The 17,624-nt window shown below is 41.9% G+C and overlaps 1 long non-coding RNA gene across 2 annotated transcripts in view; it reads right to left on the reverse strand.

Annotated features, from left to right (window-relative positions):
- Nucleotides 1-14,736, reverse strand: part of LOC115366734 (uncharacterized) — a 38,300-nt gene extending 23,564 nt beyond the window's left edge. The window contains exons 1-3 of one of the 2 annotated variants that reach the window (XR_003928858.1): nt 14,654-14,736; nt 14,249-14,360; nt 12,421-12,511 (exon numbers count right to left, since the gene is read on the reverse strand). This is a non-coding gene — a long non-coding RNA (uncharacterized LOC115366734). Of the gene's footprint in view, nt 1-12,420; nt 12,515-14,248; nt 14,361-14,653 lie in introns of both variants that reach the window. The other variant, XR_003928859.1, reaches the window with a different exon arrangement.
- Nucleotides 14,737-17,624: the final 2,888 nt, after the last annotated feature.

The following is a 17,624-nucleotide window of genomic DNA, read 5'->3' on the forward strand; positions in this document are numbered from 1 at the left end:
TCACAATATGATTGCCCGGGTACCTTGTGGAGCAGTCGTATGTGAGTAACGTGTACAGGAGGGGGCTTAAAACACACCCCTGTAGAGAGTCAGTGTTGAGTACAATGGTGGAGGATGAGACACCATGGATCTTCACAGACTGTGGCCTGCCCGTCAAGAAGTCCAGAACCAGTTGCACATTGATGGTTCCAACTGCAGCAGTTTGTTGGCTAGTGTCTGTAGAATGATGGTATTGAACGCAGAAAAAGCAACCTGATGTATGTGTCCTGACCCTCCAGGTGAGTGAGAGCAGAGTGGATAACAGTTGATACTGCATCAGAGACAGACCGGTTTTTCCTGTATGCATACTGCTGTGGGTCCACAGTGATGTCGACTGAGTTCTCGATGTGGGCCAGAACCAGCTGCTCCAGGTACTTCATAACAATCGATGTGAGAGCGACAGGGCGATAATCATTCATGCATTGTGAAGTGTTAAAAATGTCCGTCAGTACTTCAATGAGTTCTTGAGCACACTCCCTCAGAACCCGACCTGGGGTGTCATCTGGGCCAGCTGCTTTCCGAGGGCTGATTCCCTGTAGCGTCCTCCTGACGTCCACAGTGGACACACTGAAGGGCTGCTTCTCAGGTAGAACTGTGAACCTGGGGCTGTGGGAGGAGTTGGATGACTCGAAATGGGCATAGAAATTATTCAGGGCATCAGGCAATGATGGATCTCTGGAGCAGTCAGCATCCCTGGTTTTACAGTCCGTGATGCTCTTTACCCTTCCACATGCTTCGGGGGACATTGTTGGCAAAATAACCCTGAATTCTTTGGGAGTAGGTCACCTTTGCCCTTTTGACGGCTGCATCCAGATCCCTCCTTGGTGCTCTCAGTGCCACTGCAGGGCCTGAAATTCATTTTTCAAAATGGGAGGGAATTCCCGCCTTACATGCTACACATAGGGGGGATTTATACACTTTGGAGGGGGATATTATTTGCAAACTTAACTGCAGGTTGTACATTGTCCTATTCAAAAAATGGCGGGCAGTACCGGGCGTCGGGTTCTGTCACTTGGTCTCATGGTCTCGCACCAACCCTGAACCTCCGTCGGAGCGTGTTGTTCCCCAGGTTTAGGTTATTTCTGCTGTTTAAACTGTTCATATTTCTATTTTTTATATATTCCTCGTTTATAGTGTATATATTGCTTGCTGCTATTTATCATCTGTTTATACTGTGAATTTGGACATTGCCCACATCTATGCACATTGTATACATCGACGCACACTGTTTTTTTTTTTTGGTTTCTTATCATCTATTTATCATCTGGGTGCTATTTATTTATTTGTCATCTGTTTATACTGTAAATTTGCACATTGCCCTCATCTATGCACATTGTATACATCGATGCACACTGGTTTTATTGGTTTTTTTGGACATTGTTTTATTGCACATTGGGTACTTTAGATCTTTAGATCTCGAGGGTCATCTTTTATTCTTTATTTTTGATTTACTTATTCTTTATTTTTGATTTACTTAATATTGTACTCTGTGGATACTGCTGAAAACTGTGAATTTCCTTCAGGATGAAAAAAGTATCTATCTATCTATCTATCATACCTCAGATTAATACACTGCTTTGATTTGTTGTCTCTTTCTCCTTCTTTAGTGGTCATCTCTGCTGCATCAGCAGCTCCCGGGGCAGGTAAAACGGACAGCATTTCAGCAATAAATATTCCACCGACTCAGAACAATGGCTTCTTACCAGACTGCAGTGTGTGCACCAGCGCTTGTTGATGTAGATGCAGAGTCCTCCTCCACAAGTTTTCCCCGACAGGTGGTTTCTGTCGGCCCGAAAGAGGACAAGCCCCTTAGGCCCTGCTTAAGATATATGACAAAAATTTCTCTACCCTTGACAATAACCATCTCCAAGCCTTAACCAAGTATTTGTAGTGGCTACACTCCTCTGCGGTCCTGTCCAGCTCAGTGGCAGGAGGCTAACAGTTAGCATTTGGAGCATCCAGCCAGTATCCAGCACTCAGTAACAATGAGAGCAAGATAGCACCACTACTGTCCTACACAACAGCTGGGGGGAAGTGAAATAATATCACATTATTCACAGTGGGTGAACTATCCCTTTTAAAAAGTCCTAATTTTCAAATGAGATTGCAGGAATTGCATTTAATTTACATTTACTGCTCTTCAGTAGTACTGACATTTTTGTATGAAATAATTACATAATCGAATTTCGTAATCGTCTTTAATATGCCTGGTAGTTGTGAATGTATCTACTATACATTCTAATTAAGCAGCAGGCTGGCAAAAAGCAGCAATTAAATTAGCAGGCAATCACTATTAGCAGAGTCAATTACTATACATTAGTTAGTCAAGGACACCCACATCCTCACTCACACACACACACACACACACACACACACACACACACACACACACACACAAACAGACACACACATATTGTATGTATATAGACACAGGTGTGTACACTCCCTGTGCTCTCTCCTTCTCTCTATGTCTCACATATGCACATGCACATGTATACACATACACACGTGCGCATGCACGCACACGCACACACACACACACACACACACAAAGATATCGTGGCCTCTATAATTATTTTAATAGGATATTCTCTCTATTCAGCCTGGGCTTGTTGCTTTAATAACACCATTACAACCTGAATATAACCTCAATATATTACAGCCTCATATCGCTTCAGAGCCCGCCGCTGAGCTCTGTGTGTGTGTGTGTGTGTGTGTGTTGAGGTTAATAAGCTGGTGTGTGTTTTAGAAGAGGCACTTGGCCTCAGTGCTCTCTCTCTTTGTCTCTCTGTTGTGTGCTGCGAGAGAGAGAGCGCTGACGAAGGCAGAATAGCCTCTGGAGAATAAAACACACTGGTCATTGTTTTCTATTAGCCAACTCTCTCTCTCTTTGCATCTCTAACCTCATTTCCACATTTTACATTGAAATGAAATTGGCTGGGGAAATGTGAATAAATGTGTGTCTGTCACAGAGAAACACATACCTCCCTTTTATCTGGGCTACATATTAAACCCGCCTCCACTGGTGCACTCCTTTTCTCTAGAAGAATGTTTAATTCCCCTAAACATGAAGAATTAATTAGTGTAGATCTGCATCTCAATAGGAGTAGCTCCATGCTGTGGCCTATCGCCCCAACCTCTCCCAGGCCTGTCACAAACACCAGCCTCGCACCCACAGAATTGAATCGAGTAGAACAGTCTTTCCCGTTCAAATCAACATATCAGGATGGTCGGAGCGGCACTATTTTTACGTGTACCATTGCCAGCGTACTGGACCAGCTTCCTTATAAACAGTTGAGCAAGTCATTGCCGCCAGACTAATGGGCTTTCAGTCCAATGGGACATTTTTCCAACTATTGGGGTGTTCGGAATAATGGGCTGTGGAACCAATGGCATGGCACCTGTTGAACCTAGCTCATGCTATCAGCACACGCTATCAGATATCAGGATATCAGGTGCTTTTGAAAAGTCAATCAAACAGGGGTGGAAGGGATAAAAACTCTTTTCCCCACTCTTGCGTGTTTAAGTAATTTTTTTAATCCCTCCACAGCAAAACCGCTCATTTGTAGCATTGAAAGATTTTTATATTAAGAAAATGATGTTTGATGTCATGCTTATGCCGCATCCATTTTATAAGGGAGGACGGTTAGCGGTGAGAAGGATTCCAATCAATGTGAATTCTAAGTGTTCGCATCAGTTGTAAAGTAAAATAGGTAAATAGAAAGGTAAAGTAAGCTAGCTTTACAATTCTTCAATATCAAACTGTAACACTGTACACCATTAATTTAACATTTTATGAACAGCATAGGTGGTTTGTTGGTTAACAAACAAACCAAAAGCAAAGGTAGCGTTCAGGTTAGATTTATTTACATTTAACAGTCATCATTTTCCAAATAGTTTACATTATTTAGCTCCTAGCTGTATATATCGGTTGTAATTACCAGCTGGATGTTGACATGAGAACCATGACATTGAACTTAATAGCTATTAAATATTTACACATTTACAATATTTCTACGCTTGCATGTCATACTTGGACTAGTGTTTTCTCTACCACTCAGGATAAGGCTAGCGCTACATTACGTCAGTAAACTGTGATACATAAAGTTACCTCTAACAGCAATGGCTCTCTCAGCATTCTCTCAGGTATGTGGCACTGCACTGACATGTGTCTACATTTTTGATGCTTTTCTGTTGGACACAGCAATAGATATTGCTTAGTCACCAGTTTACACATTACTAGTTAGTTAAATTAATTGCCTATTAGTTAAGACATTTGCAGGAGACACACACACATCTAGTGTTAACCATAGGTACAGGACCAAAGCAGCAAGGCAAAACCATGTCTGAGAAATAACTAAGGCTCTTGGTGGTAATAAATACACTTTAGGAGGAATAGACATAGTGTGTGGACCAGGGCTGCTGCTAAGCTTTTGGAGGCCCTAAGCTAAACTGGTCAGGGAGGCCCCCCCGGAGCCGCTGCAGTGCGCTGCTGTAGCTGCAAAGTTTCTTTGCCTTTTGGACTCGTGCGGTGCCGGTGCAGGTGTTGTAATGTTTTTTCTTGGTGGTGCGGGTGCAGGTGAAAGGACTGGAAGGGTTGTGCCACCCAGATTTGTTTCCCTTCTCCCAATGCGTGAGACTCAAGAACCCTGCCTCAGTCACCAAAACATAAGGCTAGCAAGCTATTAAGGCAACAGCACCTGCACCGGAGGCGGAGCAGCAAACTCCGATGGAAAAAAAAGACGTGCAATTGAAGACTGCACCATTTCATAGAAGGGGTGTGTGTGTGGGGGGCCTCTTTTAGGTAAAACATTTATTTTGCTCAAATTGAGTAGGGTGCAAAATTAAAAAAGACAACGGCGGGCCTGTTCAAAACTAATTTATACATTTTTTGTTATGTAATAATGTTATAATTATCATGACATTTTTTTATTATCAACCTTAATTTTTGGGGCCCCCTGCAGGTACTCGGGGCCCTATGCACTGTGCGTAGTCTGCGTATAGGGAGCGGCGGCCCTGGTGTGGACTTTTCTCTCTCTCATCGTGAAGACATTCCCTAGGTAAGAGGTTAAAACACTGGCTTAGTAAGAGATTCCATACAGTATGGTGCAGCCCTGTCCAGGGCACACACATTCAAATGTTCACAATTCTTGTAGTAATTTATGCTTTCAAGTGCAAGCTGTACAGCGCTAAACCATGACAGCAACAAGCTATAACTGCCATTTTGTTCTGCATCTATCAAATGACCATGGCAAATATTACAATGACCATTCTGTTTCATTCAAGATCTGTGTTTACATCGCAACCTCGTAACTGCTTCAGATCTGTAGAAAGCCAGCTGCTTTTACCCACTTTTTGAAATTATCCCTTGGATGTTGACCACTGAGGTCTGGAGCTGAGTCAGCACATAAAAGACTATGTCAACCTCTGGTTCAAGCGAGAAAAAAACATTCCAAGTTGTGAGGTTTCCAGGGGACAGCACTGTAATAGTAGTAGCTATTATGGAGCTAACCTTCAGCTCTGTGGAAATGGCTTCACACTTTAATCTCACACACTGTCCATATCAGCTCTGAGACCGCGATGCGCTTGGATGGGCTGCTGTAAGAGGGGGAGGAGTGAGTGTGTGTGTGTGTGTGTGTGTGTGTGTGTGTGTGTAAGCCCACCATACTACCAAAGCTGTATTAAAAAGCTGTGTAAATGTATCAAAGGCGAAATGAAAATTGAGATGTCTGTCAGTTTCCAAAGCTGCTTTAGCATGAATTTTTACTCTGCTATAGCATTACAGAGTTACAAGTTCTGACTCTGATCATTTCATAAACACAAAAAAACACAACATGATTTTGTTGTGAACTTTGATAGTTGGCGGCCTTTGGAGCTCCACGCTGGTGTTACATTTTGCCACAAGAGGTCATGTATTGCCAGTACAACATAGTAAAACATTGCTGTTGCAACAGCATATTCCCTGAAGAATCGGGGAATCACTTTCTGACTCACTTCATTCTGAAAGCTTAAACCTCAAGATCATCCAAAAGCAGTTCTTGGTCTGTAATTAGGCCTATACTTATGCGCTCTGATAAGTGAATGAAGGTGTTGAACAATTGGGCTCATGGCTAAAAGGATATTATAAAAAGGCCAGAAGTGCTTAGTAATGTGTCATTACTGTTTTGGTACTAGGCGTCCGCCAGGGATGGTTAGTACATAACCATCGCTGGCTAACTTTATGCCAGCCATGTTGAATAGCATAAGAAACATGACTCACCAATACAGTGTGAAGTATAATGAATAATGTTTGGTAAAGCATTTATTGACCATATATGCCTATTTGTGGGCATTAGGGTGGAATTTGAGGATAATGCCTGAGCACAAATTTCAGATTGTGATTGAAGACCTTAAAATTGATCATTTGTGCAGCCTGTACAAATGATGTCCATGATTTTGGGTGGGTTTTTTTTTTTCTGTTAAGGAAAGAATTCACACACGTTACTTAAGACTGAAATCAGCCTACATGGTTGGACCTCAGTATTTTGACACTACAATAAATTCACCTATTTCTGTGCCAAATGTGCCTTTTGTATTGTTGTGTATTGAACACCTCTTGATTACCTGCTAGAAATTAGCATGGGAAGCAATGTATTTCTTTATTTTCTGTGATGTTTAAACAAATGACTAATGATAATTAGAGCTGTACTCTGTACATGCCACTGAAATATACACCAAAATAAATGCAATAAAAACAGTTTTCAGTTTTTGTCACACATCACTTGCAAACATTAGGCATAATAAATGAGAGAGAGAGAGCTATATGTCTGTTAAAACAGTTTTCAATAGCAGGGTAGGTCCCACTGGCTTGTCCAAGACTGAATCATGCAGTAAAAACCTTAAAACTTCAATGAACAGCCAGGGCTTTTGTTTGCCTCACTCATTGTATCCAAACGGCCTATATCTGGGATAGGCACCTAGAAGCCTTTTTTTCCTTTTGGACAAAATTCTTCCCAAGGAAAGATGGGAAATACTATCAAGTTGTTTATTTAAATCAGTACGTATGAATATTATCTGTATAAAAATGACGCTAATTAATGACGTATCAGTTGATTGATTGCAAATTATGATAAAAAAAAAAAAAAAAAAAAAAAAACTGCATCTGTGCTAACAGCAAAAACAATTAACTTAGACTGGCTTCTAAGTGAGAGCGGCCTTTGTTTGTCAACACGTCTTTATTTGTTAGTATGTAGATCTACCCAGTCAGTAAAAGGGACTCATCGTTTAATTGGGGCTCAGCTTGCAAATGAAGTTTTAGGTAAATTCATATTTTTCAAATCTCATCATCACTGAGTATTTCTGTTATGTCATGTCACATTGCCATACCTTGGCTTTTGCTGAAACAACACCCCTGCATGCAGGTGTGTGTATGCACACTTTCATAAATCTGAATTCATTTGTTTTTAGTGTGGAATACACACAGGGTTCAATAAATGAGGCCCCTGGTATTGATTCTACTGGGTGACCTTTGTTTTTGGTTGCATTCACTCTTAGGGCTCTATCTTTCACACTGCGCTACCTGTTGCCACTACCCTCTACCCGTGAATTACGCATTTAGCAGCTTCCACTATCCCTAAACGGTATCTTCCGGCCACACTACCCGCTATACATTATGCCGACTCCGTTATTTGTGCCTGGAGGTGTGCTCGTGGGCGTGTTTACGGACTTTCCCTACAATTGCTATCTTGACCACACACATTAGGGAAAGCGGATAGCGGGTCCTCAAAACCACCCGCTATCCCATTTGGGCTTTTACAAGAGTGCGCCCAGGCGGCGTCAATGCACGTCCACTTGGACACATGTGGACGTGCACATGAGGCTCCACCTCCCGAATTAACTCGCCTATAAAAAGCCACCTTGCTTTAGCCTCAGTTGAACCCCTGAGAAAATGGCAGGGATAGTACTAAATCGTGACCTTCCTCTCTCCATCACGGGTTTCGGTTTGCAGATTTGGGACAGCGCAGCCTGCCCTTAAAGGCAATGGCACCTGGCACACTGATTGGTTTAACTGGCATAACGCCCAAACCACGCCTATGCATAATGTAACAGGTAGCACAAGTGTTTTAGGGATAACGGCAGGTGTGCAAGATAGCAACTTTTGCGGGGGAACGCCTCTTAAACAATGCTAAATCCCCAAATAACAGGTTTAGGGACTCTGGCACAAGATAGGGCCCTTACTGTCATCTCAGTACAAGCAGTCAGGCTCTGTACATACTTTTTCAAAAATTAAAATCTCACCCCCGCAAAAAAAGGCTATGAATAATCTCAGTTTTGGAAACTATTTGCAGAATTTGCTAATCATGTACACAGGGGCAATTCCAGGATTTTTTTTTTTTTAAATAGGGGAGCCCTGGGGGGACTAACAACCAGCCAGGGGTTACTGATGCAAAATTAGAAAATACAATCAGAAAGAAATAGAGTGTTGAAAATGGCCATGTGATGCACTCTACTGAACGAGTGTTTTGCATGGATCAGACACCACATTAACTGTGTTCTAAATAAAAAATATTACAAATGCTTTAATGTTTCATTCAACTGAGACCAGGCATGGAAAGTTCTAAGGTTTATTTTGGCCTGTTTTGTTATCCAGGGAAGCAGAAAAATCTGATTTGAAAATCAATGGATTTTGATTACGCGTTGTGAAATCTTTAGTACCCCTGCATGATATGCAAAATGGTTGGTTGCAATATAAGATGTGGGTAAACTGTAGCAAATGGGCCAAACATTTCAAAATCACTGGTATGCCCTTTAAAAATATAATACTGCACTTGTTTCTTTGAGATTCTATTTCTTAGATCACAAAATACTCCTCTGCACATTTTTTGTGGTGCAGCCAACCTCAGTCTGTTGCTGTCATTGAGATTTCTGTGGAGTTCAGGTTCATATTCATTACCTGCACCAGTTTTGAACCTGCTGTTTGCAGGAAGATAAAATCAGTCCACAAGCTTACACACTGAAAACATTTGATCTCCTCTGTTTTACTCTTTCTGTTCTGGCTGCTGTCTGACTCACTCCTCTGCCTTGATCTGGTCTGCTCTGTGGGAATGAAAAGGGCTTTTTTGTTTTGTTTTGTTTTTGGTGCCTCAGAAGAGTGTCTAGACACTTTCTAATTTACAGGAAATTTGAGAAAATTGTTCCATTCCATTTTCCTGTCCTGGTGACTGGTGGTAACAGTGTGTGTGTGTGTGTGTGTGTGTGTGTGTGTGTGTTTGATCTGGATGTGCAGATGGCATAGCAAGGAGGAAACAAATGTGTGTGTTTTAGCAGAAATACCGTGTATTTGCACACACTTGTGAAGCTTTGAGTGTGTGTGTGTGTGTGTGTGTGTGTGTGTGTGTGTGTGTGTGTGTGTGTGTGTGTGCGTGCGTGTGGTTGTGTGTGTTTGTGTGTGTGTGTGCACGCTGATAGACATCGAGGAGCCAGATAGCTGAAGGCTGAAGGCATTAAGAGAGGAGAGGAGGACATTAATCTAAAGAAAATTAAAATCTGGAACGGTGCGTTTAGGATGGAGAGCGACCGCCACTTCTGATAAGAACTGGTTAAGGAGAGTACAGATTTAGATAAATGGGCACGAGAGAGAGAGAGGGCGGGTGGGGGGAGGGGGGGGGGGGGGGTGTAAGGGAAAAGGGGGTTGGGGGGGGAGGGAAGGAGGGGAGAGGACGAGAAGGTGGGATAGGAGAAAAGACAAGGAAAAAGATGAAGGAATGAAGAGGAGAAGGAGGCATGGACAGAGGGGAGAAAATGGGTGGAAGGATAAAGAGTAAGGGGAAAGGAGGGGAGAAGAAGAAGAAGGAGAGGATGGAGGAAGGTGGGGTGGAAAGAATCATGATGGGAAGAAAGGGAAGGAGAGTTGAAAAGGGGGAAAGAGGCAAAGAGGAAGGGAAGATGTTAGGTTGGCAGGGGAAGGAGGGATGGAGGGGGAAGGATAGGGCAGCAGAGGGAAGAAGAGGAAGAGGAGAAAAGAGGAGGCGTGCACAGCCTCCTCTTTTCTCCTCGCGTGTGCATGTACATATGTGCACACGCGCGTGTGTGTGTGTGTGTGTGTGTTGTGTTGTGTTGTGTTGTGTTGTGTTGCGTTGTGTTGTGCTGTGTTGTGTTATGCAGCACATGTAGATAGTAGTGGCTCTGTGGTCTTGAGCATCAATAACATCAGGTTATCAGGAGTATGGTCTGGTCACACACACACACACACACACACACACACACAGTGAGTGATAGCAGTGCCACAGAGGTGGCTGTCTGAGGTTAGCCGAGCTGTGCTCAACAGAATGTTGTAGATTTAAGACTGGGGCCAGCAGACAAGATGTGAAGCAGATTTTGCTGTGCTGCAGGCCGGCCCTCAGGCACAGCCGCCCTCTGCTTCAACACACAGTGCTAACAGGGACATGCAACGGTCAAGCACAAAGGTATAAATGTACAATATGGCAGCTGAGAGAAAACTATGCAGTATTTATAAAAGCCAAAAGATGTTGTCATTTAGAATTTAATGAATCTGAGTGCTATGGCGTTTTAATCTCCCTCTGGGGGTTAATATCTATCTATCTATCATACCAGTGACTCGGCATGTTTTTGTGTAATATCATATATATATATATATATATATATATATATACATACACACACACACACACACACACACACACATATATATATATATATACATATACATACACACACACACACACACACACACACGTGTAGATAGATAGATAGATAGATAGATATAGATATACATTTTTTTTTTGTTCTGCATTTTTATCATTAAATAATGAATGATTAACTTAGTTAAATTTTGACTTTCTTGGTGCCAACACCTGAACAAGAAAACTGTCAAATGTGTCAAAGCACTGACAGATGCAGTGGTCCACCCCTGCCAGGGTCTGTGCGGGGCTTTCAGGGGAATCTCAGCAAACTGAGGAACACCTTAATTGCTGAAATTGCTGAATGGTAAATTGTTAATGCCACTGGCCTATTATTACTGTTGTTCATACCACATTATTATCATCTTCTCTTTCATTAGAATTTATTCTTATTACCTACAGTGACTGAATAGTATTTTGAATTGCATTTTTTATGCTACCATTTCTCTCTTAAAAAAAACAGTCAAACAAACCAAAACAAAAACAAATCAAAAAAGAAAAGAAATCCTTGTAGAAAAGTACAATGGCCTGCAACAGCAAGGCAGTGCATCCAGTGAAAGTGGAGGGAATCTGTCTGACAGCTATTTAACAACAAAGTAAATGTTTGGACCAGTAAATCCAGTCAGAAAACCTCCCATAATGCATTGTGTGATCACAGCCAGGTGCTTGAGGGGTAACTGTGTGTGTGTGTGTGTGTGTGTGTGTGTGTGTGTGTCAGGTGGTCCAATGGATTGATAACTCTAAACCATGCACCCCCCCCAACATACACACACACACACACACACACACACACCATCAGGCAGTCAGTGGCCAGTCAATCAGTCAGAACAAAGCCTTGCAGCAGCCCAGAGTCACGCCTGGTAGACCACATGAAGGAGTGATTGTGTGTGTGTGTGTGTGTGTGTGTGTGTGTGTGTGTGTGTGTGTGTGTGTGTGTGTCACAGCAGCAGTAGTTGTAACAAAAGAATGATCAGCTGTTCTACTAAGACAGCCAGCCATCTGACCCTAACTCCATTCTATTTTATTCTATATCTATTTTTTTGTTCCTGTCTTTACTGGTCTGGTCTGGTCTGGTCTGGTCTCATCTCGACTGGTATGGTCTGCTCTCATCTGGTCTTGTCTTGTCTGGACCTGTCTCTAATGGTCTGGTCTTGTCTGGTCTTGTCTCATCTCTACTGGCTTGGTCTGGTCTGGTCTGAACTCCTCCTGTCTCTACTTTTCTTGGCTCTACTGCTCTGGTCTTTCTCGACTTATCTTGTCTCTGTTGGTCTGGTCTAGACTTTTCTCTTCTGGTCTGGTGTGATCTAGTCTTTTCTGGTCTGTTCTGGTCTTGTATCTGCTGGTCTGGTGTGATCTTATCTTGTCTCTACTAGTCTGGTCCAGTCTGGTGTGGTCTTGTTTTGTGTCTACTGGTCTGGTCTGGTCTGGTGAGGTCTTGTCTCTACTAGTCTGATTTGGTCTGATCTTGTCTCCTCTGGTCTAGTCTGGTCTGGACAGGTCTAGACTCCTCTTGTCTATACTGGTCTGCTCTGATCTTGTGTTGTCTAGTCTCGTCTCTACTGGTTGTTCTGCTCTGGTCTACTGTGATCTGGTCTGGACTCATCTCTACTTGTTTGGTTTGGTGTGTTTTGGTGTGTTTTGGTTGGTTTGGTCTGGTCTGGTCTTTGCTGGTGTGGTCGTGTCTCTACTGGTCTGGTGTTACCTCTTCTGGTCTGGTCTCATGTGGTCTGGTTACCACAGGCTGTCAAAGAGTGACTTCTATCTTCTATCCTGACGCTGACACTTGCTTGGACCTGCTGTCAAAAGATGCAAAATATGGTGTTAAGGCAAGACAATGGATGAGGAAAGAAAGAAAGAAAGAAAGAAAGAAAGAAAGAAAGAAAGAAAGAGAGAAAGAAAGAAAGAAAGAAAATATAAACTATTCTTCAAGCCTTTAAACTCTCATGCACTCAGACATTTATGCTGATCACCCAGGTGAGATCATTTAAAGTCTGAGGGGGTTCAGTGCTCAGGGCTTATGGGGGATTAGGCCCACAAGTGTCTTCTAAACAGCAGTGAACAGTGGGGCACACTGGGACATCTTGTCACACTCTTTTTATATATATCCTGGGCTCAACACATCATAATGTAATCAAATGAACGAACAAACTCTATGTCATTTAGTTTACATTCATTGCACTTTTATATTTTATTACAGTACAGAGTTATAGGCATTTAAATAGGAAGTGTGCCCAAGCTGCCCAATCAGCAGGTTAGTTGTCACACTATGTGGGGTAAGATGACACACTGGATATTGCAACAATTAAAACACAACCAATGCATTGTTATGTTTTTGGTGTTTTGTTTTGTTTTGTTTTGTTTTGTTTTGTATTTTTCAAATTTAAAACCAAATGCAGCTTCTTACACAAATAGATTGCTTGAAGGAATACTCCAGTGTTTTGGGTAAAATGCCCTTTTTCCAACTTACCCAGACTGAGACAAGATGTTCGATACCATAATCTTGGTACATCCAGTGGTTCAGTTGCAGTGGGTAGCATTTCATGTTAGCTTAGCATAAAGACTTCAAGTCTATTGGAGTTATTATCTTAGTTCTGTTGGATTTGAAATATACATCTTTTTGTAAAAAGAGGGACTTTTAGGAGAAATTAGACGGAAGGAACTATAACCCCTGAATGAGTCCCTCCATCTATCATAGTGATGCGAGCACTGCTGAAGGTACAGTATATGTAGATCCAGCACAAAGTGCACTCACTCACTTGTAAACAAAATTCAGGTGACCAGCTGGGTAGCTCAGAAACATTACTTCTGATTGTGGATGACTGTAGGAAAGGATGCAGATGACTTCCTCTGCACAGACAATGATCCAGAACCTTATCTATTTGAGCTGAATCTACAGATGAGGAGCTTCTGCTTTTGGATGCTGATCGTGGGAAGTGTCTCTAAACATACCACATCCTTTGATGACATTCTCTGATTGAGTGAGCACACTTTGTGCCAGATGTTCCAACACCTTCAGCCATGTGCGGATCAATGCACTAGATGGGAGGATACATGTGTTCAGCGGTTATATTTCCAATCATCTACCTTCACTGTGCAGATCTGGGCTAATGACTCCGATAGACTTCAAGTCTTCATGCTTGGCTAATACGAAATGCCACCCACAGAAACCAAAACACTGGACGTACAGAGGTTAAAAAGGTATCAAACATCTTCTCTCAGTCTGGGTAAACTGGGAACAGGTATTCTGCCCAAAGTGTTGCAGTCTTCCTGTAATTGCTCAAACTTGGTTTAGTTAGTTTTCTCACTTCAGTTGGCTATAAACCCAAACAGATGTCATCTGATTTCATGCAATACTGTTCAAGCTGCAGCTCTGAGTCCAGGCTAAACATCTGACATGGAGTTGTATGGCCAGCAACTGGAGTTAGGCCGGTTGTCTGACTGTCTATGTCACCTGCAGTGGACTTCTCACAGCTAAAATTGATGTCATAATCCTTCACTGTACTCCTGATAGACTTCTTTGCCAAACTTACCATCACATCATGTGGTGGCATGCTGCCATTTGCTGTTTTGTCTTTTAGACTTTCTACCAATCGCTTCACCCTTCCTTCTCTTCTGCCTTCCTCTCTCCCCTCTCCTTCCTTCCTTTAAAAACATGTTCACACATTTTTATGTTAAATAACATTACATAACAGTTAGTCCATATCAGCACTTCCACTTGTGTGACATTCTTAAATTCCATACCATTATCATTAAACCAGTAGTTGTTTAAACAATATTGCAACAATTTACAAGGAGATTCTCTGTGACACAAGTTGCTAAATCTTAAGCCGAGGTTTGTACAGGACATTAACAAAAGTGTAACATGAAACTTCATTCTCTTCACTACTAAGTACAAATATAATTGTGAATATCCTTTAGTGGAAGAAGAAAATTACATAAAATGTGATGTTCCAGGTTTTTACTTCAGGATGTGAAGAACAGTAAACCTGTGCTCACAGTCTGGTCTGATGTCATTTCCTGTCTCCCAGACAGGAAATGACATCAGACCAGGTAGCTGCACAAAAATAGCATCCAACTTTAGAGTAGCGCCCTCTGGTGTTGGAAATATGAATAGTGTGACAACTCACCTGGGTGACAAGTTTCCCCGCTCTGCCCTGCTTCATGCAGAGAAAGCTTGAATCACCGACATTCCATCGTGCTATCATTTGGTTAAAGCATCAAACGCTGCCTTAATAACATCAGCACACAACATTTCTGGTTTATGAAGTTCCAGTTTTTGCTACCAATGTGTACAGATGATTGTTTCAACTTTAAATTACTGCAGTGAGAATACAGAGTGATTAATAAGCTGGATATTTTTGTATTGTATTGTATTGTATTGTATGCCCTCTGGTTTGGTAGTGTTAGTTATCTTTCAAAGTAAATCAACAGAGTGAAAAATACAGAGTTTTGCAGGACAGGCTGATATCTGTATACTAAGGCGGGTCAAACGAGGTGTATTTTGAGGTGAGTCTGTGTTGAAGTGAGTGTATGTTGGTGTGTGTGTGTGTTGAGGTGTGTAATATGATGTGTGCTTAGCTGCGATTTTGTGGTGTGCAGGTGATTTTCAGTGATAGGGTTATGGCTGGCTAGCTTTCCATTAGTGTGGACAGCATTCATTCAGTCACCTTCACTTTCACCCTTCCTCAGGCCATACATTAACATTCATGCTGCTCTCACTGAGTCTGTGTGCGGTTGTGTGTGTGTGTGTGTGTGTGTGTGATTTTATATTTGTCTGTGTGATTTTTGTCTGTCAGTGATTCTTTGTGTGTGTGTGTGAGAGAGAGAGAGAGAGAGAGTGCATGTGTGTGTGCGTTAATCTCCTCAACATTGCCTCCATGAAATTGACATTTGACAGTAATTGTGTAGCGACAGCGATCCAGTCCATCCTGTGCTGTGATTGGACGGGGTACGTTACACACACATATACACTGTGACCGGTCACACATCTTACCGGTTAACGGGAGAAATAACGCCAACAACAAATCACTGCTGCTTTAGCCTGGGTAGAAGCAGGGAGGGACGAAAAAAACAGACGGATTTGAATCCATGGAGTTTTAAATCCTACAGCACTAAATAGTAGACCATGAGAACTTAACTGTTTATTGACAATGACAGAAAGAAAGAAAGAAAGAAAGAAAGAGGAGAAAATGATGAGATTGGAGAGTAGGAATGAGCAGTGCTATCTGTAGACACCTGGGGGGGCCCAGGCAAAAAATCTTAGGGGACCAGTGTGTTTTACCAGGAATAGATCAATGTATGTCCAAAAGAACCTAAAAGATTTTATTTCACTCTCTGAACAAAATTCACTTTAGTTCTTATTTTTCACTTTTTGGGGAAATTATTGGGTGATTTTCTTTTATGTATGTCTGTATTTACTTATTTATATATTTGGGTTATTTTGTGTATTTTTAGTGTAATAAGTCTTGACGATATTTATGATTTTTTTTCTAATTTTCTGGTCATTTTTTTGTTCATAAAAGGTGAAATCAGCACAAAAAAAGACACTTCGCAGAAATGTAGAATTATTGATAATATATATTTTCTAGGCTGATTCAAAGATCAGATCAGTTATGCTGGACGGATGTCAGATTTCCTTGTGTTTAAATGTTTGTGAAGGGCTTCTGAACGCAGCCTCAATTGAGCTTCCAAAAAGAAGTGTGGTTGGTTGTGGTGGCCCTACACTTAGGAAGGCCGGGCCCTAGGCTGGAAAGAGTAGGAATGGAAGAGACAAAATTGTAATGAGAATAGAGGAGAGGAGGAGGTGTACACCTATGCCATCCTTCAGCCTCTTCTGTCTTCACCTTTCTCTTATCTCTCTGTTTTGTTGCAATGAAGCAGCATTTTTTTTTTCCTGTCCTGCTTTTTCTTCAGTACATCTTTCCATCCACCTTTAAGCTCCTTGGGCAGGACCTACAGCCCTTCCTACATTGATTAGACCTAATAATTAGCTCTGTGTGTGTGTGTGTGTGTGTGTGTGTGTGTGTGTGTGCGTGTGTGCGTGTGTGTGTGTGTGTGTGTGTGTGTGTGTGTGTGTGTGTCTGTGTGTGTGTGTGTGATTTTTATCATAGTTTTGAGGACATCCTATTCTTCTCCAATCATCAGCCAGCTCCCTGGGGCAGACGCTAATTAAAATCGATAGTCTCCTCAGACTGACACTGAAGGCTCATACTAAAGCAACGTAGCCAAGAGACAACATGCGCTATCTTTACAATTCCTCAATTGTGTCAGGGTGGAAAAGCCACTGAAACGGCATTTAGACCATCAGGGGACACTCAAATTCTCCACTGAAACTCAGCCTCATGAATTGCTTAAAGACGTGACATGTCTTTAGTGGCATAGTTCCACTCACTTTGAAAAATGTCATATTATTTCACTTCCTCCAGCTGTTGTGTAGGACAGTAGTGGTGCTATCTTCCTCTCATTGTTACTGCTGGATCCTGGCTGGATGCTCCAAATGCTAACTGTTAGCCTCCTGCCATTGAGCTGGATTTCCCCCCAGCTAACACTGTCAACCATCACTGCCTTAATCCAGTTCAAATGTAGCGTATCCCTCATAAAAGCAGGATCCCCAAACCTACACAAGAGCACACAAACAGTCCTGTCCCAGCTGTCCCAACCTCAGAGTTACAACGTCCCGCCTCAGTGCTGAATGTGTTCGATTATAACTGAAATGAATACCCATAAGAAGATAGAAAAACACTGTAAATGAACCTCCAACGAGAGTCAATACAACAAATAACATTAGCTGCTAATATTAAATAGGCTAGCTCTAGTTGGTCATCTTCACTGCTAGTACTAATCTATACCATCATAAAATAAAAAATACAGAGAACACTGCACAAATTGAAGGTTAACGTGTTTTTC

The sequence above is a fragment of the Myripristis murdjan genome, chromosome 10, assembly GCF_902150065.1.
Source record: "Myripristis murdjan chromosome 10, fMyrMur1.1, whole genome shotgun sequence".
Classification (NCBI taxonomy): domain Eukaryota; kingdom Metazoa; phylum Chordata; class Actinopteri; order Holocentriformes; family Holocentridae; genus Myripristis; species Myripristis murdjan.